The sequence below is a fragment of the Pinus tabuliformis genome, chromosome 5_1 (assembly GCF_031772625.1).
Source record: "Pinus tabuliformis cultivar Carrire ecotype Pingquan chromosome 5_1, CPIR1, whole genome shotgun sequence".
Lineage (NCBI taxonomy): Eukaryota > Viridiplantae > Streptophyta > Pinopsida > Pinales > Pinaceae > Pinus > Pinus tabuliformis.
This window is the reverse complement of record NC_142305.1, coordinates 767,389,761-767,412,830: the sequence shown is the minus strand read 5'-3', so window position 1 is coordinate 767,412,830 and position 23,070 is coordinate 767,389,761. Positions and strand designations below refer to the sequence as shown.

At 36.8% G+C, this 23,070-nt stretch overlaps 1 pseudogene; it reads left to right on the top strand.

Annotated features, from left to right (window-relative positions):
- Positions 1-803: 803 nt before the first annotated feature.
- Positions 804-2,158, top strand: LOC149167186 (E3 ubiquitin-protein ligase RING1-like; annotated as a pseudogene).
- The last annotated feature ends 20,912 nt before the right edge of the window (positions 2,159-23,070 follow it).

Sequence of the window (23,070 nt, the reverse complement as noted above, 5' to 3'; positions counted from 1 at the left end):
AACTTTATCTCCCAAAATTGTATTAGAGAAATAATAATTTGGAATCTGTGAGATTGGAGACCAAAGAAGATCTATTTCAGAGAGCTAAGGATGAGACCGAGAAAGTTGGGCATGCTCAGGAAATAGTTTTATCAATAGAATCCAAGTTAAGTTAAGTGAAGCACTTGTAGGGTATATAATACCCAACATTAGTGTGTTATGTATTCTTTTGATTGATTTTATCAGTTATGTCTGTGTAGAAAACTAACCTTTGGTAACAAAGTGGGGTTAAATTGGTGATGAGTTCAACTGACAGGATTGAACTTGTGAAATTTGTGTGCAAATGGCATCATCCCTTATCCATGGTGTGTCAAATGCTTTGACAAAAAAAATTTCATGTGCTGAAAACTACAATATGTGGGCAGACACCATGATGTTAGAAAATGAAATTAGGTTCGGTATTCATTTAATGTATTTGAGTCATCATGTAATGTACTTTTCAAAGGAATAAAGGAAATAATTTTTAATATTATTGTTATGACTTATTAAAGCCGAGCAGTCATGCGTTCACGAGGGAAGCCGAGCAATGGTTGTGCTTCTCAAGAAGCAGATCACACGGGAACAGATACAATCAGACTTGAGATTCGAGGTATCAAGGTGCATTGGGTCCATTTGCATTAGACTAAATAAATAATTTCGATGCGTATCATTTTGCTAGAGTCACGATGATGCCTGTCACCAATAGGCAAATGCTATTGGATTGCATGATCTGAGCAGCAGAAGGGGGAGGAGGAAGGGAGGAATTAGGTGGGATATAGATAAGGATGTCATCCAGAAGAGAAGGGTAGAGTTACTGGTGTCATCAGTGCCAAAGGAGTATCAGAATTGGTGCACGGGAGGAGGGCCTCATTTTCCCCCATTGCAATGGAGGCTTTGTCAAGGAAACAGAGAGACCAACACCAAATGTTGGGTACCACCCATATACACCTGGGGGAGGGCAGGGGCAGGAGCAAGGGGGATTGCGATTCTAGCCATGGCAAGCTGGACCAGGTCTTGTCGGGGGTCGTTCTACAACTCTTACAACTGATCATGGCATAACCCAAATGATGGAATCCCTTGCTGCTTTCTTCCAACATGGGAACGATGATGACAACAACAACAATAGTAATACCAATGATGAGGAGCGGAGAGGGAGAGGAGGAAGGGTACGAATTTGGATGGATCCTGGTGGGTTCAATCCTATGATGTTTACTCATGGTCAAATGATGTAGAATTTGATGGGTCTGGGTGGGGGGAATGTGGAATTATTTGTTGATGACAGCACAGGGGCGTGACCAACCAGATTACCTGGTAACTTTGGGGATTATTTCCTTGGGCTTGGTTTGGATCAGCTTATACAACAACTGGCAGAAAATGACCCAATAGGTATGGTACACCTCCCGCCTCCAAAGCTTCCATAGGAACAATGCCCACCATTAAAATTACCCAAGACCTTCTTGTTATCAATTCTACACAGTGTGCAGTATGCAAGGATGAATTTGAAGTGGGCACTGAAGTAAGATAGATGCCCTATAAACACATGTACCATTCTATTTGAATTCTTCCGTGGCTTGAACAACATAATTCTTGTCCAGTTTTTTGATATGATATGCCCATAGATGACATGGAGTATGAGTAGGCTCGCTCTCGTGGGCAAAGCTCTAGATTGGTTTAGAATTCTGGTGGCATATCGGATGGGCAAGGTGGAAACCTTGATAGGTTTTCTTCATGGGGTATTTTGGGAACATCAAATAATGGTAATAATGAATCTTTTGGGCCTAAAATGAGCTCTGGCAATACCATGGTCAGTACTAGTAGTATTGCCCCAAATCAACGAGAAGCTTCTGGTGGTGGTGGTGCTGTTATATTTCCTGTCCATGAAGCAGCTAATGTCAATGGTAGTGGTAGAGGGATAAGCAGGAACTTTGAGGTCTCTTTTGCGGGGCCATTCAGGGCTTCCTTTTCAACAACTTAGCAAGCTCAAGCTAAAACAAGATCCAGTCCTGCAAACAGTGGAGAGACTATTTCTAGTAGACCAGACGAGGGAAATGATGTTCAGGGGAACAACTTAGCTACTGCGAGGGTAGAGGATGATGGTGATACTCTTATGTCTGAAGCAAGAGAGGGAGACTTGGACTGATGGTTTGTAACTTATATAGTTGCCCCATATAACAATTTTTTTTACATTTAGAGGGAGCTCCCGCAACAACCCACTCTTCCATACTTTGTTGTTGAATATATTTCCCTAATATTATATCTCTCCATAAGCCTTGAGCATTAAAATCCCTCCACATATTACAATAGAGGAGGGCTATATTAAACTACTTTGTGTCCCTTAATCCTTAGCCACCTGAATCTTGAGGGCAAGAAAGCATTCCAAGCTTGATGAGGTGATATTTTTTCCCTGGGCCAGATCTCGCCCACAAGAACTTGGTAATGATAGCATTGATTTTGTGAATTATTGTCGATGGGAGAAGAAATAAGTGCATCCAATACACATAAATTCCTTAAAGCATCGATTTTATCAAGGTCACCCTGCCCCCGAGGATCAACCATCGGTGTTCCCAAGTAGAAAGCTTTTTCTGGATTTTTGTGATCAGCCATTCCCAATCCAGTAGTCTGTAACAACTAGGTTTGAGAAAGCATCCCTAGTATTTGAAGCTCGAAGATAAAGGGATCAACTTAATCCCAAATAGAGATTCTATTTGCCAGTCGATCGATACATCCATCTCAACCGATATCAACTTAGATTTTTCCTTATTGATAATGACACTTGAGGCTCTACCAAATTTAGAAAGAATTTGATATATAATTTCCCATTCTGAAAATTTGGATGCACCAAAAGAAAGGAAATCGTCTACGAAGAAAAGATGAATTGAGGTGGCTGTGGAAGAGACCCTACAACAAATCATAGAAAAACATTCATAGCTCAAAGGACCTAGAAGAATGAATGGTTCCATCAATTCATAGCTCATAAAACATAAAGCTAAAGATACTCTCCAGACCCCACTTGGAGAGCCCATCAGCCTCCATGTTTTGTTCTCTGTACAAACGCAGGAAAGATAAATCATAGAAAGAAGAATGGAGGGCATCAATATTAGTTGTCCAGTGATGTAGCAAAGGAACATCTAGAGTGTTCCTCCCCTATAAGTTGCAACCAGTCAATGATAGTTTTGGCATCTCCAAAAATCCTAATGGATTCAATGGCTAGCCAAACAAGACTTTGAAGTAAACCCCACAGTGCCACAATATCGGCCCCGTAGTTAGTATCATCACCCCCATTCCAATAGAATTAAAAAACCCTACTAGGACAAACCTCAATGAGAGCTCCGCAACCACATCATCCCCCAAGAGAAGCCCCATGTAGAAATTTTGAATAATATAACACTTATTCACAGAGATTATCCTGATTATACACTATTTGTGGAATGCATGCATAATACATAACCTCCTCTATGTTGATCATCAATTTTGCGGAATTAAAAATAATGAAACATCAATCGCATGCGCACATTAACACAGTATGTACTGGGGAAAGGATACAGCTGAAAACCCCCAACTATCTGTATATTATAATGATATAGAACGTGTAACAATACATAGTACAATACTCCTCACAAGTACTCAGTACTATCTCCACCTGCTACACACAAACTAGCTCAGATCTGAATCAAGTCACAGGTTCAAATATCCTCCGCTGTCTGCCTGCCTCTACTGTGCAATCCAATGTGAGAATAGGAATAATCCAAGCTCGTTTTCCCTTAGCTTGTACTGTGCAATCCTCATTGGCAATCTCAATCATTGATTGTGTAAATCTCATGCACAGCTATAGTCACAACTGATAGTAGTCTCCACCTCTAACACCTGTCTCCACTAAACTGTCCATGCACTGAGTTAACTGATGTATCCTTTATTTGCTTTATGAGTTAATAATTAGTGAGTTAATTAATAATTAATTCACATCACTCATCACTAGTGTATTTGCAGTTAGACTAAATACAACTAGTTCAACTAAGTCAAACTGAACACAACTCCATCAACTCCTCAATCAACTCCACCAAACTCAATCACTTCTAACTGAAATCCATCATGCAATAGCTCAACTAACCCATAAGAAAAGCGTATTTCCTTCTGGAAGTTGCATGTGCCACATCTGTAGCTCGAACTGAAGTGCTCCAAGAGGATAAGATAATGTTTATAGTCCAAATATTATTAAGATCTAATAATATTCGACTGTTCTATATTTAGACTGGCAGTCTAAAAGTAGACTCCGCCCATATGTATAAAAATAGAAGTCCATATATTTTTACCAACATTACCAATCATCCACAAATAGCATCTTGCAACTCATAGACCATGATCCATATGTCTAAAAATAGACTTTGCGCCAAAAATAGCCTACGGGCCCACTTAGTGAAGGTGACTTCTTTTCACTAAGCTCCATCATCTTGTTTCATTTTCAACACCCCATTGAAAAATCTAGTAGGGAAGAGTGTCCCCAGATCCAAAAGTCGAACAACCCTCTGAGGAGAGCTAGGAACCTAGGGGCCTATCTCAAGAAAGTAACCAACAATTTTAGCACTGGAAGAATTGCAATCAGGGTGCATGTCCTTGAAGATTGTAGCATTTCTAGACTGCCATATCCTCCAAAGAGCATAACTGGGGAGCACCCTATATGGTCTTAGATTCAAGGACCAAAACATAAGACACTTAATAATGGAAGACCAATTCAAACCAACCCTAAGCTTTAGTAATCTTGCCACATTGTCCCATATGGCCTTGGAAAAGGGACACTCCATAAATAAGTGAACAATGTCTTCGATGGTAGAAGGGAAAAAATGGCATTAGTCGGACCCTAAGGGCCCCTTTTCATAAAATTCTCCTAGTTCATGATGCGGTTAAAAAGGTTCAAACAGGAGAAACATTTGATCTTCAAGGGTGCATCCCATTTCCACATTGGCACAATCCATTTATCAAAGGAACTGGGGGATGGAGAACCAGAAATGAATGCATAAATTTCTTTGACTTCTATGTTGCCTCCAACAACTCGACCACCCCATGAAAGAAAATCGGGCCTATCATTTACTGTTATCCCTACCTCAATAAGCTTGAGTCTATAAGACTCCCATTCAAGATCTAGTTCTACATTCAATACCAACTCCCAAGAATGTGGCCATGTATGAAAGGGGCAGTCCAAGGAAGTTCGCTTCATTAAGTCAGCAAGAAGTCTAAACCCCAATTGGTGTAATGGCAAGATAATTTGTGGTGATAATGAATGATCCCCATTCATCCCCTTCATCGCATCCAACCCAATTTGTATCTTAGCCCCATTTCCTGCTTGCCATTTCAGATTTGCACAAAGCCAAATCTTAGCAACCATCAAGTTGCCCCATATAACCGAATTTTTACATTTAGAGGGAGCTCCTGCAACAACCCACTCTTCTATACTTTGTTGTTGAAGATATTTCCTTAATATTATATCTCTCCATAAGCCCCGAACATTAAAATCCCTCCACATATTACAACAAAGGAGGGCTAGATTAAATTGCTTTATGTCCCTTAATCCCTAGCCACCTGAATCTTGAGGGCAAGAAAGAATTTCAAGCTTTATGAGGTGATATTTTTTCCCTGGGCCAGATCCCGCCCACAAGAACTTGGCAATTATATCGTTGATCTTGTGAAAGATCACTGATGGGAGAAGAAATAAGTGCATCCAATACACATAAATTCCTTGAAGCACCAATTTTATCAAGATCACCCTGCCCCTAAGGGTTAGCCATCAGTGTTCCCAAATAGAAATCATTTTTTGGATTTTTGTGATCAGTCATTCCCAGTTCAATAGTTTGAAACAACTAGGTTTTAGAAATCATCCCAAGTATTTGAAGCCCGAAGACAAAGGGATCAACTTAATCCCAAATAGAGCTTCTATTTACTGACCATTTGATACATCCATCTCATTTGATATCAACTCATATTTTTCCTTATTGATAATGAGACCTGAGGCTCTACCAAATTTAGAAAGAATATGATATGTAATTTCCCATTATGAAAATTTGTATGCACCAAAATAAAGGACATCATCTACAAAGAAAATATGAGTTGAGGTGGCTGTGGAAGAGACCCTACAACCAGTAATGTCCCTAGTCTCTTTTTCTATCCACAAGCTTCTAATAAGCGAATCCATGACTAAAATAAAAAAGGAACGAGGAGAGAGCACATCCTTGCCTCAAGCCCCTTGAAATTTTGAAGAAATTAGAGGGGTACCCATTAACTAGGACTGCCATAGATGCCAAAGTCACACATGCCATTATCCATCTAACCTGACAATGTGGAAAGCCAATCTTGTGAAGGATTGGACAAATAAAATCCAAGTCTACCCAATCATATGCCCTCAGTAGATCTATTTTCATGAAGCAAGTTTTTTGTTTGTTTGATTTAATCAAATGTATGCTTTCTAATGCAATTGCAACTACATCCTATATTCTCCTGTTAGGAAGAAAGACAAATTTCTCTGGGCATATATGAAGAGAAAGAATATTTTTAACTTTGTTAGCTACAATTTCATAAATCAATTTATAAACAGAGTTACAAAGGGAAATAGGTTTAAAGTCAGAGAAACAAGTAGATTTTGATTTCTTAGGAGCCAATGTAAGGAAAGTTGTGTTGGTGGCTCCTGAGATGCGACCAAATACCCGAGATTCTTCAACCACCTGCAACAGTTCAGCTCCCATGAGGTCAAAATAGGATAAGTAGAGCTCAACTGGCCAACCATCAGGGCCCTACTTTTGTCTTTGGCCATCTCTTTGAGCGTATGGATGAGCTCCTTTTCAAAATCTGGACAATCCATGTGCTTGATGTCATCCTCATTAACAAAAATGGGAAAGAGGTTTGCCAAATCTACTTTATCCGTAAAGTTATCCTCCTCCTGTTCGGTGAACTATCTGCTGAAAAACCTATGTGCTTCTTCCATAATATCCTTGAGAGAATGTATCAATCTACCCTCAGAGTTCCTAATATTCCAAATAGTATTAGCAACCCTTCATTTAGAAGCAACCCTGTGGAAGAATTTAGAATTTTTATCCCCTCCTTTGATCCAAGCGGCCCTGCTCTTAAGACGCCACTCCTCCTCTTGGGCCAAAAGAATTTTATTCTTCCTTTGAACTAGATCCTTAACTAGATTCAAATGGGATTCAGAGAAAAAAAAAAACCAATGAGTGATGGGTCCATATAAACGGCGATATCAACCTCAATGTGCCTAAGGTCCAGTGTTTTCTCCTCCTAGGTCCATATAAACAACGATATCAACCTCAATGTGCCTAAGTTCCAGCGTTTGCTCCTCCTTATGCTTTTGGATTCAGGCCTTGACAATGCCTTTAAGTCTCTTCAATTTGTAGCTGAAGGTATCCATTTTCAAATTGAAGGCATGACAAAGAGGTTGAGACCATGCCTGAACAACCAATTCCTTGAAATCTGGCTCATCGATCCAATGGTGGTTAAATTTAAAAGGAAGTGCTCCCTGCTTCTCAACACCCTTCCATTGGATCATAATTGCATGGTGATCAGAGGTTTCAAAAGAAAAAGAAGATAAGGCCTCCAGATTGACTAGCCTCATTTTCAAGGAAGAATGCACTAGGAACTGATCAAGCCTTTTGGCTATACCATCATCTCCAGACCGCTCGTTCCTCTAGGATGGGCACAGGGGTTGTGGAACAATGTCTAAGAGTAGTTTCCAATAAAAGAGGTCCTTAAAGTATCCAGCTAGGGGATCCACCCTAACTTTCTTTCCCCAACATTCATGGTCCTCAAGAGTAAGGTTCAAATCCCCAACTACTATAAGATGCCACAGGTCTAAGATACCACTCCCATCAATTCTATCCCAAAATGCTTTTCTATTAATGTAAGGCCCATAAATATTTAGAATTCGAATTCTTTGACTTGTTCCTTGGCAATATCCTAATAAAATCATGTCAATCTCTATCTTATATGCTTTGAAAGCAGGCCAACAGAGGATTCTTATTTTAACACTATATTGTCCCCATATTATTTGTTGGACAAGTTAAGAATATCCAAACTGCAAACAACAGTGAAACCTCTAAACTTTCTAGAGTATAAGTTGTGTTAATCATCAGGATTTTGTGGATGTACATAATGTAAAAAGTATAAGCTGTGCAAAATAATTGAAAATTAATTTATTTTATTGAAGCAATATCTTTAAAGGAAAGAGTGGAAATAGGGTGAGTTGATATATAGATGAAGGGTGTGATATTCCTTGAATGGTAAAAAGAACAACAAGCATGTAGGTTAGCATGGGATTGATGCACGAGGACAATCAAAACTGATGACCAGATGTTTTCTCCTACAGTATCCAAATTTTGTGGTGAGAGCTTGGAAAGAGCGCCATTGCAGCTGGTTAAAGAGCCCTCTACATCATCTCTTGTGGTATGCATAAATTCCCCACATATAGTTGTTGTAGTCATAAAACAACATTTTGTCTGTTGTTTTAGTACTTTTCCTACAATACTTTCTGCAACAATCTTCTCTAGAGTGCATACACATATATTCCAACTCTTTGGGCATTTGAATTTCCCCTTGGTTCAGTATTTTTCAAATTTCAAAGCTGGAATGAAAGGCTATGCGGACGTCACTAGTAGTATCCTCTTATCTGCAGTATCTGAAAGCAAGCCCACATAGTAGGTTCCTTTCTTCTAGATATTAAGAACACTATGACACGCAAGGGGTTCCTTCATTTGAACAACAATGGATCACCTTTAATGAGAAACTAATAAGGTATTGGTGTTGTTAGTATTTCATTTTTTTCACTGTTATATTTAGGAAATGATTTTCTGAACTTTTAGGTAAGCTAATAGCTAAGGAAGGCCTGCTATTCATTTTTGTTCTGTGAGATCTACCTGTCAATGATAAGTAGTGTCATATCTAGTGATACACATGGATGTGTCCCCACACCGAGGGGATGCATTTTGTGCAGAAATTCCATATTGAAAATGTTGGGGACATCTTGGGTGCGTTCTAGAAGTATCGTGTATGTTGGATAGATCAGGGAAGCAGCTGGGTGTGTTCTCATTCCAGCTTGCATAGGGGTAGGTTGTCTCATCTTGTCTTAGTAACAAGTTTCATAGATTAATTTTCAACAACTTATAAATAAGTCTAAGTGATATTATTCTTCACAAAATAGCTAAAAGTAAGATTTGTAATATTCATTGATAAATATATCATCCCTAAGAATCTAGTCTAACAATGAGCTTGAGCTCTCAGCCCTTACATCTGAGTGATAAGATTCAAGGCCTCTTGATGAGGCTAACAATTATTGCATATAGTTGTATCAGAGAGCAAGGATGAGGACAAAGACTTGAGGGCCTTCCTCATTCATTGGTGTTCCCCAGTTGCTTGAAAATAATATACCAAGAGGGAGTGTCCATATTTCTTTTTCATATCTAGACCCTTGGGTTTCTTGGGACTCGGAGTAATACTTAACCCATCAAACTCACTAAAAAATTCAAGTATTCTTCTTCCATCCCATTCTACATCCAAGCATGGACTTGGATTGATTAGCATTGGTATTGCATTGTGGTTGGCTTGAAAGGTGAGAGTTTTGGCCTCTACAATAATGAGGATTAAGGCTCACTCAAATTCAAATCTCATTGGTTTTTTCCTTGTTCTTGAAGTTACAGAGTATAGGTTTCAAGAATAGCCTCTCAACTGTCCTAAGTGTTAACGTCTTAATGTTTCTTCTTCCTTGAAAGAAGCATTCTTAGCCATATTTTGAGCTTGAGTAAAGTTGGCTATTGCATCCTTGATAATGGCATCTCCAAACCCTCCATTTTTTAGCCAACATGGAATGCATTTCCAACTTTCTTATTCAAGATTGTGAGAGTGGTACTTTTACTTCTCAACCCTATGCTTGAGTATATATGCATTCAACCTTGTATTTTGGGTGGATAGGCCATGAACAAGAGTGGCTTAATAGCCATTGTTAGTATGGGTGCACTCCCACACAAGATATGCACATATAATTGTACATATTAATGTATAAAGAACATCCCTTTGCTGCAATAATGGGTGATGGCACCAAGAATTCCCTTCATGGGAAGTATGGTTATATATACCTTACCATTGGATTTTTTAGTAGAGTGAGATTTGAGGAGGGATGGATTAACAAGGTAAAAATAAGGGAATTTGACTTGATAACCTTCTTAACCCAATGAATCAAATTTGTGAACAACCTTTAAGTGGATTGATGAGTTACCTAGAATTTATGTAAGGTTGAGGAAGTTCCCATTTAAAACAATTGTTATGCATGCCTTCATATGTTAGTGGCATAAGTCAATAATTATTATATGAATGAAAAGATAGTGTTATTGATTGTAGGAGTTGACAAATGAGGGCAATGTAGCCTCATTTGATTCTTTTGATTAGTGGCCTTCCATTCCTATTGTTTATTCAATGTCCACATTCTACTTGACATAAATGATGAGCTGAGTTGGGATATTGGGAATCTTCATGTCTTCTAGGTATTAAAGCTATGCATATTGGAGTCTGCACTACTTGAACAATATAAAAGATACATGAGTGGCTCTTGATTTGACTTCAGAGTCTCACATTTAATTATTGTTTGTCTGTACCATGTAGTGGTAAACGGTAGAAGCTTTCCTGATTGAACAACGCCTGAATGTTTTTTATTCCATTTGTAATGGATGGTAGTTCAGATTGAATTGTCTCTATTGTAAGTCCCAGGGAGGCCCAGTTGGTTTACTTATGGATGATGAAAAGTAGAATTTGAGGGTTTTCAAAGAATATTTTCCTTAACATTATTTGCATGTCTTTTTATTTTTTGTTGGCAAGGTTAGTTTGGAAAATTCAATGCAAAATCTAAAGTCCTATCTAGTTAAGTACCATATATCACATTTGTTAAAATGCCTCCTATGGGTGTTGTACAAAATATGCATGGTAAATTATCTACATCCCTACTTTTATACTCAGATAATGATTATGGTGGTGGTCAGATATAAAGTTGTCCATTTGGTTAGAGGGTACAATATTTTCCATTATGGAAAAACTCTACTGCTTATTGATAATTTGATACACTATTAGTGTTGTCATTTAGTTTCTTCATTATCTAGTGGATTGATTTTATTTGGACGCTTCTTATCTCAGACAAAGTTAAAGGAATTTGTTTTTCTATGGCATCCTATGGAGGTTCTGAAGAACACAATTACTTATCTAATTTTTGCAGAGGTAATATGGAAGACTACTATTGTCAATCATTTCTTTTCTTGTTGGTTCCATAGAATTTAATTTTATTTCCACTCCCTTCATGTCCCACAATTGGTGAATTTGTCAACTGTGGCTTAGGAATGTTCATTGTGCCATGATAGATTTGTTAACTGGCAACTCATTTTGATTGAGTCTGTGTAGAGAAGAAATTTATCTCAAGTATCATTTGGAAGTATTCTAGAATCTAAACAGAATGAGGTTGCATGATATGAATATTTAGTGCCAATTCAAATCATGCCATTGTGCCCTCACAGTCCTTCAAATCTCTAATTTATCTCCTCTACTTTACCTATCACTACCCTTCAAATCTCTAATTTATCTACCCTATAAGTTGGCCTTGGGTTTGAGGCAATTCAAATTCAAAGCTCTAAACTCAAACTTGCCTCCTGGGTTATTGAATCCTGGCCAGCTCATCAAGCACCCATTCAGACATTCTTGAAGTTACCTTCTAGAGAAGTTGCTATAGGCTCAATTGATACCACTGTGAAGCTCTGGAGAGGTTCAAAATGTCTTCATACTTTTATAGGACACACAGGTACATCTGATATAAAATACATATTAATTTTATGGGGTGCTTTAAGCATGGAGGAGATGTGCAATATCAATCCAAACCATTAATCTGACCTGTTTTATTGCACTACCTATGGTGAGTGAATTGAATTTATCATATTATATTAAAAGCTAGCTAGCCCTTCTCTGGGCTGCTATTTTATTAGAGATCCTCAACATTATAAGAAAAAATGTAAAACAAAGGAGTTGAGTAAATATGTAGAGAATCTTGGACTTCATATGATGTCTTGTAACTTTTATGTAACATATTTGTCTGTTTACCATGAAACCATGTCTTTTTACATTGCAAGTAAAATCAAAATATCTTGTTGCTTCTTCACACACCATCTTTGGAATTATCATGTGAGTTTTAGGTGTCTTTATACTCTCTTTCTTCATGCACACTTTCTTAAAATACATTGTTTCTTTCCTTTCTCATACAATTTGAAGAATATCTGCTTATTTTGAAAAGTAAGAATTCATTCAAGAGTTTTTGAAAATTGGCACCGTGTTATTTGAAAGGTAGATAAATAACACGTCATTGTGCACTATTCAAATATCTAATTTTGCAAGGCATATGAATGCCATATTTTGCTCCAGATCGAGGCTTTGTGGGGAAGTGAAGAGTGAGAAAGTTGTTGGGCATACCTATGCTTAACTGAATACTCAACTAAACCCCACCCTCTACATTTTGATTCCTCGAGGTTCTTTAGGGCACAACCATGTGACTTCTATTCCATTGAGGCCACCAAATGGAATAAGTGTGAAGGTGGAGACTCGATATCCCATCCTCTCAATAATCCTAAAGCTCTGTCCCATGAAGAAATATCAAAGAGAGAATTTTCTCCTTGCTGTCCAATCATATCTTTAAAGGAGTGAGATCTCGAGAGTCAAGTAGCTGGTGACCCATGATGCTATTCTTACAAATTTTGACATTTTTACCATTTCCTAAAATCCAAGTAAACTGATCCATTATTATTGGAATGGTAGATTTCATAAGTCTCCAAATGGATGGCCATCATCTTGCTTGGAGAATATCATCTGGAGACTACATTCTTTCTCATATGAAATATTTTTTTTGCAACTGCAAAACCTATTACCACCATTCATACTTCCCTGACACTAGCCTTCATAGGAGTTCAACACCCATTGCTAGAATCCTTGATTCCAAGCCCACCATGAGATTTGGGTTCTTAGACAATAGACCAGTTAACCAAGTGAAATCTTTGGAATTGGATTCCCCTCTTTACTAGAGAAATCATCTTAATTCTTGAGATAGAGTTTGTTTAATAATCGCCTGAGCAAGCATTGGAGAAAATTGATAGATGGGAAACATCTAAATTGGAATTGTTGCCAGGGAGAGTTTTTCTCCTTAGGAAGATAAAAATGTTTATGGAACAGTCTTGAGGGAAAGGAGAGAATTCTCATGCCATTCTTATTTCCTGTTATGTGTATAATGTTCATATATTTTGGGAAACATATCTAATATTGCTTATCCTACCAATGTCCTACTGCTTGTGATGAGAAAAAATAGTAGAATTAAGGCAAGAAATTCTCATATGGTAACTCCAAAATTACTGGAATCAGGACCCATTAAAAATGGTTTGTGAGTTTTCGTCCCTTCCTAACCAAGAAGAGTGCATGAGGGGTTTGATGTGAGGAGACAACAACTCAATTTCATTTTCTCATGATGCATGAATTTGAGTTAATACAAATGATGCATGAACTATAGGACCAAATTCTCTTTATGAGGAGGATATTCAAGGATCTGAACAATGTCAGCTTACTGCACAATCCTGCTATTTTTGTGAGAACGTTGGTGTTCTTGAATAAGATGAAGTTGTGGCATCTTCCTCTCCTTCAAAAGTTCAGGAAATTGACTTGGGGCAAATAATGAATGAGATGAAGGGTCAACAACTTTTTCTCATGAAAGACATTCAAGAATTTTAAAGAAAATAAAATGTTGCCCAAACATGTTCTCATAACGGTGGTATTTCTTTAGAAGATACTTTCGCAGATCCAAGTAGTTACATGCCTGATGAGTACTTTAGGACCATGACACTACTAGCCTTCCCGAGAATGAGGATGAATATGAGGATTGATGGTTACACCTTTTTTTTTAATATCTCCTTTGGTTATTTTGGTCTGTAATTCTGAAAATAGTGGGAACTTCTATTCATAAAATCAGTCACTGTAGAAAATATGTTGCAAATTTGTACTGGGTGATTTTCAATTAAAAAGAGAATGCCTTCCACCATATGGTAATTAATAGTAGCAGATTGTCTAATAAAGTTTTGTGGGTTCTTTACTTGTTAATTTTTTAGCTCTTTAAATTTTGAGGGCAATCCATTGTAAAGATGAAGGGTTAACTTGATGCTTATCAATTGGCAGTCAGGTTTTGAACTATGGCTTGGGACGTTTGCACTGCTTATGCATTTTCCTACTTTGTGGTTTACATGTTCTTGATTTATTTTGTAGTGGAAATTGTGTCCTTGACTCTATTTGTTCTAAAGAGAGGTCATGTCATACCCACATGGGTGTTGGCTAGGGGCTCACTCCACCTCTGTGTGCTCAAAAGTGAGGGCAGACACCTGTGGTCAGGTTTTGAACTATGGCTTGGGATGTTTGCACTGCTTATGCATTTTCCTACTTTGCAGTTTACATGTTCTTGATTTATTTTGTAGTGGAACTTGTGTCCTTGACTCTATTTTCTCTAAAGAGAGGTCATGCCATACCCACATGGGTGTTGGCTAGGGCCTCACTCCACCTCTGTGTGCTCAAAAGTGAGGGTCGGGCCCCCTACCCATATCTTGTTTTCATTTGGCTGAGTGGGTTTATGAATCATTTACATCAAAATAAAGTAGTTCTAGTGGCAGGGCTAACTATTTATCAGGTTAGCCATTGCAAATAGTCATATTAGTCAGATAGTGTTGGTGGTTTTGGGAAATCTTATGAAGGATAGATTGACAGTGGTGGTGTGAAGGTTACAATTAAGAGAGGAAGCCCGCTAGTAGAACAGGGTATCCATGAGTTCCAAGAAAAAATAGAGATGCTTTCTAAGCTCAGGCATCACCATTTGGTGTCTCTTATTGGTTACTGTGAATAAAATTGTGAGATGATTTTATTTTATGATTACATGGCCAAGGGACCACTACAAGGACACTTGTATGGTAACAACAATTTGACTCCTTTGTCATGGAAGTAAAGATTAGAAATATGTATTGGGGTTTCTCGAGGTCTTCATTATCTTCACACATGGGTTGTTCAGACCATCATACATTAGGATGTCAAGACCACAAATATACTTCTTGATGAAAACTTAGTTTCAAAAATTTCATATTTTGGATTATCAAAAATGGGCACAACTCTTGACCATACTCATGTTAGCACTATGGTCAAAGGTAGCTCTGGATACTTGGACCCAGAATATTATCGTAGGTAGCAGCTCACTAAAAAGTCAGATGTTTATTCATTTGGAGTTGTGTTGTTTGAGGTGTTGTGTGCTTGACCTGCTATTAATCCTTTGCTTCCTAGAGAACAAGTAAGCATTGCTGAATGGGCACTCCATTACCAGAGAAAGGGTGGGGAATTGAACTAATGACTCGACATCAAGGAGTGCCTTAACAATGCAATTGATCACTGTCTATCCAAGACCCCATGGACCCGCATGAGATTGCTTCATTTAAAAAAGTTGTTGACCTTTTGCAGGTAAATGGCTTTGTATCCAACATGGAGAAATGGATGGGGGCTTCTGACTGCATAATAACAAAGGTACTCTAAATCATCCCTTTTATGTTATTGATACATAACCGATAGAGATACAATTTCTAGAAAAAAGGCACAATTGGAGCTTGTTCTTGGTTGATGCAAAGAAACAATAATATTCACCCATGAGGCAAACATTTGGACAAAAATAGAAGCAAATTACTAATGTAATAAACCTGAAACCTAATCAACCCATGTAAGACCACATTAAGAATTACAGTAGATAACCAAGAAAATATGGAGTTGAAATTAGGGAGTACAACCATGAGGCATTCTTCTTTCATTGTCATCAATGCTATCCCTTCTTCCCTCGTATTAATATTAGTATTGTTCTCACTTACATCAACTTTACTTTCATGCCCCTAATTTTATATTTGGATTCCTCTCATTGATTGCTTCATATTATCTTTTGAACTCCTCATCTACTTTCCTTCAATCTTCTCATCACTCTTTCACTCTTTAGATCCTCTCTCTTGCATGGGCTCATCTCTAGCTCTCAGCTATGTTAAGTTTTGTCGCTTCCATCTCCTAACCTTTTATGTCTTTGAATTGATTTTTATATTCTCTTTACTCCTCTTTATCCTCAGCTAACTTAATAAGGCAAGTATATTTTATATGATTTGGAGTTTTTTTTGTTGAGGCTGTAACTTTGTTTTCATTTAATCAAGTCATCATTAACTTTTTGTAGCACATGGCAATATTTCCAGTCATATGTTTTCACATGGTATTTTTTTGTGAAGTGATCTCCATGGCTCTAACATTCTGAACATGTGTTTAAGACTATTCATTTTTGTTTCAAGTCTTCATTTTAGCAGTATTGGTGTACCTTGATCAAATTGAGAGTCCTTTACTTATCTCAGTTCTAGGTTTATTTTTAAATTAACTAACAATTTTAACTTCCATTACATGAAGTTTTTCTTTGGAAACCTTAGAGAAAACAATTTTCCTTCAAAAAAATCCTCACTATATGGCTTAGCTTCTGGTAGGATACCTTTCAAAAACAAATTGCAATAAGCATTCCTTATGTAAATATTATCACTGAAAAGATACAGTTGGCACTCATATTTCAATGATGGATAACATCAATTTATTTTAAGTTTGCTTGTGATTTTTCTGTTTTCTTTACTATTTTCAATACGATTTATGGCTCAATTATGTATGTAGGCTGGACCAGGGACTGTTGCAGAAGCTATGCTTAAGGGAATTCCAATGATTCTCAATAAATACATTGTGGGCCAGGTACTGTGACAGCCCTATAAGTTGTTTTTTCATTTGAAATGTGATACATGATATGTTTCATGAGAAGCCTATGAAGCCTTTGTAATTTTTTTATAATAATTATAAAATCAGTAGTCTAAGGAATCTACAAACCTAGCAGGATTTACAACATTTATTGAATTTACTTTAAAATGGGGTACCTCCAAGCCATGATTATAGTCAATTACGCAACTTCAAAGCAACGATCATTTCAAATGCAATCAAACAAGCGTCCATGCCCTCATCCATTTTTTGGATTGTAGTCAACAAGAAAGACATTTTGAGTCTATGGGGCTTGAAAGTGATTTAAGCCTTCAACTTACATGGTGTCTAGAAACATTTAAACTAAAATGGGATGTAATCTTGGTTATAACTTTAGAAAACATGAATGGAAAAGAGAATATGTCACAAAATCTCAAAGACTAGTTCTCGAGAATGTTGAGATTCATAAGACAATGAAGGGATCAAATGGAACCGACCTGCAAACTCTATTTCTTGCAATAAACAAAGAGGAAAACAACATTAAGGAAGCATAGCATAAAACCTTAACAAATGTGTGCTAGAGCTGATTCACAAGCATGCTAGAGAGAGAATGCATAAGTGCACTAGAGAGAAGAAAGGAAAACCAATAACAAGAGAGAAAACACTTGATATGGTGCTCATAAGCTAAAGAATGAATCACTTTTTTCTTAGAATGATGAACTTACAAATAAATCTTGAGTGTGTATTTTTACACAACTCAAGAGGAAGGGTGCACTCCTTAAGACAGGTTTTTGGTCCACATAATGACTAAGTTGGTCCTAACCACTTAGATATATAATAAATTTGTGTTGACTAGGTTGGCTTTAAGCCAAACCCCAGAAGCATACTAATACAAAATAATAATGAATTGAAAGTGAGGTTGTCCATGGTTGTATGTGAAGATTACATCGTCATTTCAAATTTGTAATGTATTAAATACCCTCTGTGCAGTTTGAGGATATGGGGTTCTTCATGAAACCACCAATTTTTCACTCCAAATTGTTTATGTGATACATTTCCTCACTACCTTGCTATTAAGAAATTAATACTTGCAGGCATGTCAATTCAAACTTGTGAAAGAATAATTAATCATTCAGTCATAGTGGCACCATTATAATTGTAGGTTTATGCATGCAAGAAGTATTGAACAAATTAGAAAGTTATAAATTTCATAACATAAACAACATTAATTCAACACAATTCACAGGAGAGAGAGATGAGGAGAGAGAGAGATATAGAGATATATATATATATATATATATATATATATATATATATATATATATATCAAATATATATATATATATATATATATATAATCATATCAGTTATAGTGGCATATATATATATATATAGGTTATATATATATATATATATATAATATATATTTACCATATATATATATATATGAGAGAGAGAGAGAGAGAGAGAGAGAGAGAGAGAGAGAGAGAGAGAGAGATCAAACTTGTGAACTTGTGAAAGAATAATTAATCATTCAGAAACTAATAGTGGCACCATTAATTCAATTGAAAGTTTTACCATGCCTGCCACTTGAGAGAGAGAGAAGAGAGAGAGAGAGAGAGAGAGAGAGAGACAAAATTTTCAACACATGCCAGGTGCACTTGTGCCTCAAAACATGGCTCCTATATGTTATATATTTAGCTTGGCTTGAGCAGATGAGAGAGAGATAGAGTAGACCTTCTAGCAAAACATGGCTCCTTCTAGGCACTGGAATATGCAGATTTATAGGTAACCTGGATTTAATATGTGGCCTACAAGTTGAAAAGCTTTGTAAGAATATGCTTGAGTTCCTTGCATTAGTACCCAAGTCTGATGATGATGACAATGTCATGGATGTTGAACAAGGAAAATCTCCAAAATACCATTCTTAGGTGATACTTTATGCGTGTATTTCATTTAGGTGATTTGAATTATGCATTCTTTCTATTAATCCAATAAAATATTCATAATGCAAGGAAGGAAGAAATGTTGTAAAAGAAGCATGTTTATAAATAGACTTTAAGACTGATTATATGCATTTATTTCATTTAGGTAATTTGAATTTTGTATTCTTTCTACTAATTTAATAAAATCTTCATAATGCAAGGAAGAAATGTTGTAAAAGAATTATGTTTATGAATAAACTTTACGATTGATAATATGGAACCCATTAGATTTCAGCAAAGCATGCTAGGACATTGGCATGGTTCTTGAATGGACTCCTAATTGGAGCAATGATTATAATGGGAGTGGCTCTTTTTGTTCTCCTTGTGTTCATGTGGGTCTGATTTTTATCTAAGAAAGGAGTCAAAGAGGAAAAGGAATATAGAAAGATGGAGCAACTACCCTAGAACCAAATAGTTATTCACTTTGCAAACTTGAAAAGAGATATATATATGTATATACATATCAACAAAATTGTTCTCTTTTATCATTTTTTATGTTCTAGGAAATATTTAAGGAATGATGTTCACAAATCATTTACTTCTCTGGCAATTTTCCAAACATTAGATTATGATAGATGAAAATGCCTCTTTCAAAACACAACTTGTTACATTGCATGGTGATTTTCCATACACATTCGAGGATATTATAAAAAAGATAGAGATGATTGATGGCACTGACATCATTGATTTTGGGGGATTTGGAATTGTGTACAAGATGGTGATGGAACTTTTGTTGCCTAATGGTTAAGAACATGTTACGAAGGGGGTAGAGTATGCACACCTACATAGAATTTAGCAGTCAAATTGCTACACAAAGGCAAGTCCCTTGTCTCACAAACAAGGGCAAAGTGGGAGAGCAACAAAGAAATCAGATTTAAGAGAAGCCAACAGTCAAGAGTTTGTAAGAATAGCTAATAGAGTTCAAAGAATATCTGCACGATCGTAAGAGAAGTATGTCCTTAAAATGACTAAGGAATCCCCCAAAAGGGAAGTTTTTTATGAAATCAAACATGACACTTCTTGTGCACAAAAATCCAATATCTTTGATGTCTGCATGAATCATAGGAAGTTGCTAACAACCACATTTTGATGCATGTGACAGAGGCATAGAGACATGAACCATCTTGGAAGAAGTGGCTTTATAGGGAAATGCCAAAAATCAAGGCAAGAAGCTGAGAAAAGGGGCTAAAATTTAATTGCAAACTGCACTAGAATTCAGAAAATGCAGTAAAGTGGACCCCAAAAGGCCTAATTTAGGATGCATGAACACACATCTCTGAAGTGGGAAACAAGGACTAAAAGGTAAACTAATAAGGTGGAACCCCACCAGAATGCCCTATGATTTGAAGTGTACTTGGTCCACGTGTATGTATCCAATCTCAATTGTGATTGCATGAAAAAATCTAGGTTTCTCCATTTGACCAACCACCTGCTTCTAGAGATTTCCCAGAATAAATACTTGCACAATATAGTGTATATAACTTTTCATTTCTATTTTCTAGGGAGTGATAGCTTGACCACCAACTCAAATATCACCCTACTCAATAATGTTAAAAAATTTCACCAAAAATTCATTAGGGCATTGCTAAGGATTGGGACATCCATTCCCACGATTGAAATCTTCTATCAATATTATTTTGAGTATAAGAAAAACAAAAGTCTCATATGGTTATAGCTACTAGAAAACATAATGGTCATTGAGTAACATCTAGCAAATGTATTTTGCACACTGTTGATAAATGAGGAAACAATCCAAGGGGATTCACTAAGAACTACCACTTTTGACCCTTCCTTAGGGTATTATATTGACAATTTCCTTTGTGAAAACTATGCAATAACGATCTAAAGCAAACATCAATAACTTTGACTAAATGTGACCCTAGAATATTGATGCTTACTCTTTAATATTTGTTGGAATGATAGCACCAACCTAGTATGTTTCATGTGTTGTTTGGTATATAAAGGAGTTTGCATTCAGTTGGATGGAATGAAATTTATTCTATGCCTAGACATGGCAATGCTTCCAACTCCAATGCTGGTGCAAGGGATCATTCATATTCTCAGCAAGAAGAAGCTAGTTCAAGAAACATGATGGGTATTGCTATTAATAACTGGTTTGTTTCAGGTTCAGAGAACATAGCAACTAACCATGAATCTAGAAATTAGGTTCCAATGAACCAAAATCCAATGGACCTAGGCGTATTGCTTCTTTGATGCTACATCCACTACCAAGTATGCCTTGGGGATCACATCATATTCCATTCACACAAGCACCTAAGAGAAGTAGTGGTTCTTCTTAAGGACAAGGCTTATCATTGTTTGTTTCTAGGAATTCATAGGTTAGTCATTTTAATTCTCAAAATATTCATCCCTCTTCATCATAGATGTGACTGTGCCTTTAGTCATTTTTGCAAGTCCCATAATATTTTAGATCAGCAACAGTATTGATGGAACACTAGGGTGATGGGTTCGTAGGTGTACCATTTGGGTCACTGCAAGCAATTGCTGCTGAAAGTGATAGACACAACAGAATAATTACTAAGGTTTGTAGTGTGTACCTTACTAAGAGTTTTTAATGAAGCTTATTTTTAGAGACAATGACTAGTATATTAATGGCATTTTTTATGTAGTTCTTCAATCTCTGAGGTGGCTATAATTTCATATTTGGCTCTTGATGAAATGATCTATCTATAGAGATCCTTGCTTGTAAAAGAAACCTGGGTTGTGGGATGTGTAGGGAAAATTGGATTGCTCCCAACACAGGGAAGGAGGGAAAACATAGAGTAAAGTTTCCAAATCCCTGTCAAGACAAATATCAATTATGAAATTTGGTTTAAACCTTGGAAGATAATCCTTAGAAAAATCACTTATTTGGTTTTTTCCCTTGTCAAGACAAATATCAATTATGAAATCACTTGTTTGTATCCAATCTCTATTTATGGGAAAATTTTATGCTCATTACATTGGCATTGTGTGTGGTTCATGCTTGTTCCAAATTAGAAATTTTAGGAAACTGCCATCAAAGTACTGCAATTGGCTTGATTGATCTCTTTGTGACAATGTAAGACTCTCCAAATTTCTTTCAAATTAGTGTTTTCCATAGCAACTATGACACTGATTCTTGTAAGGTTGTGTGCAAAAGAGTGTCTGGGGACTTGTTATGAATGAGAGTTTTCTAGTATGAGTAGTAGGCATTAATGCTATTAAAATAGGAGACAGGCCTTGTAGCCTTTGACCATTCAAACTGAATCTAGCTACAGGGAAAATTAATAGCTTGGCATAAGGTGATTGACTAAAACAAACTCTGAACCCTTACAGAAATTAGAGATATTGTAAATTTCCAAACCACCAACAAAATTTTCGAAGGAAAAACCTAGAGTTTGAGGACATGCCTTGTCATGTTTTTGGAATTAGAATGTAAGGAAGAAGTTGCAAACATCTGAGAGGGGAAGTTTCCTTGAGCCACTAACACTTCCCACTTAGATTCCTCTAATTTGCGATGCACTGAAGCCTGTCTAAACCTCCACCTTCCATCTTTGAACACATTTGTTTTGGGTGCAACATGAGCAGCTTGAGGGGAAGGAATAAAGAGAACAGGGAGGTTGCCTCTAGAAGGCACTCAAATATGTAAGTGATACAAACCAATGAATACTAAAACACCTACAGAGACCACAAACCAACGAACATAGAACCATAACCCAACCTGAATTTTTCCATTACAAACAACCCTTAAACGAAGCTCCTTGATCTACCATTTACAAGTTGTTTGGTTGGCTTGTCTGCATATAATACTTCATATTGATTGTTGTGCACATTAGTATCCACTTTATTTTGAATTTATGGGATCAGTCTAAATTCCATCACCCTACCTTTAAATAATGTTCCAAGGTCTGGTGAATGGTTGTTGGGTCCCTATAATACTAGTGATTACCCCATTACTATTGTAGTTATACCCCTTATTAATATTGTTGTGCCCCTATTGCCCCCATATTGTTATTACTATGCCCCATAGAATCCCTCTATTGTTATTTTTGTGGCTTTATATTATTATTGTTAGGTCGGCTGGATTATATTGTGACTCCTTAGACTCCTATATAGAAAGGAGGTTTTGTCATTTGAATCATCCAAGAATTGTTCATTTATGTAATGTAAAGGAGGTTTCCCCCTTGAAGAGGCTGAATTTTAAGGCGTTGATCTATCTTTTCTATCTTTTCTTGAGCTG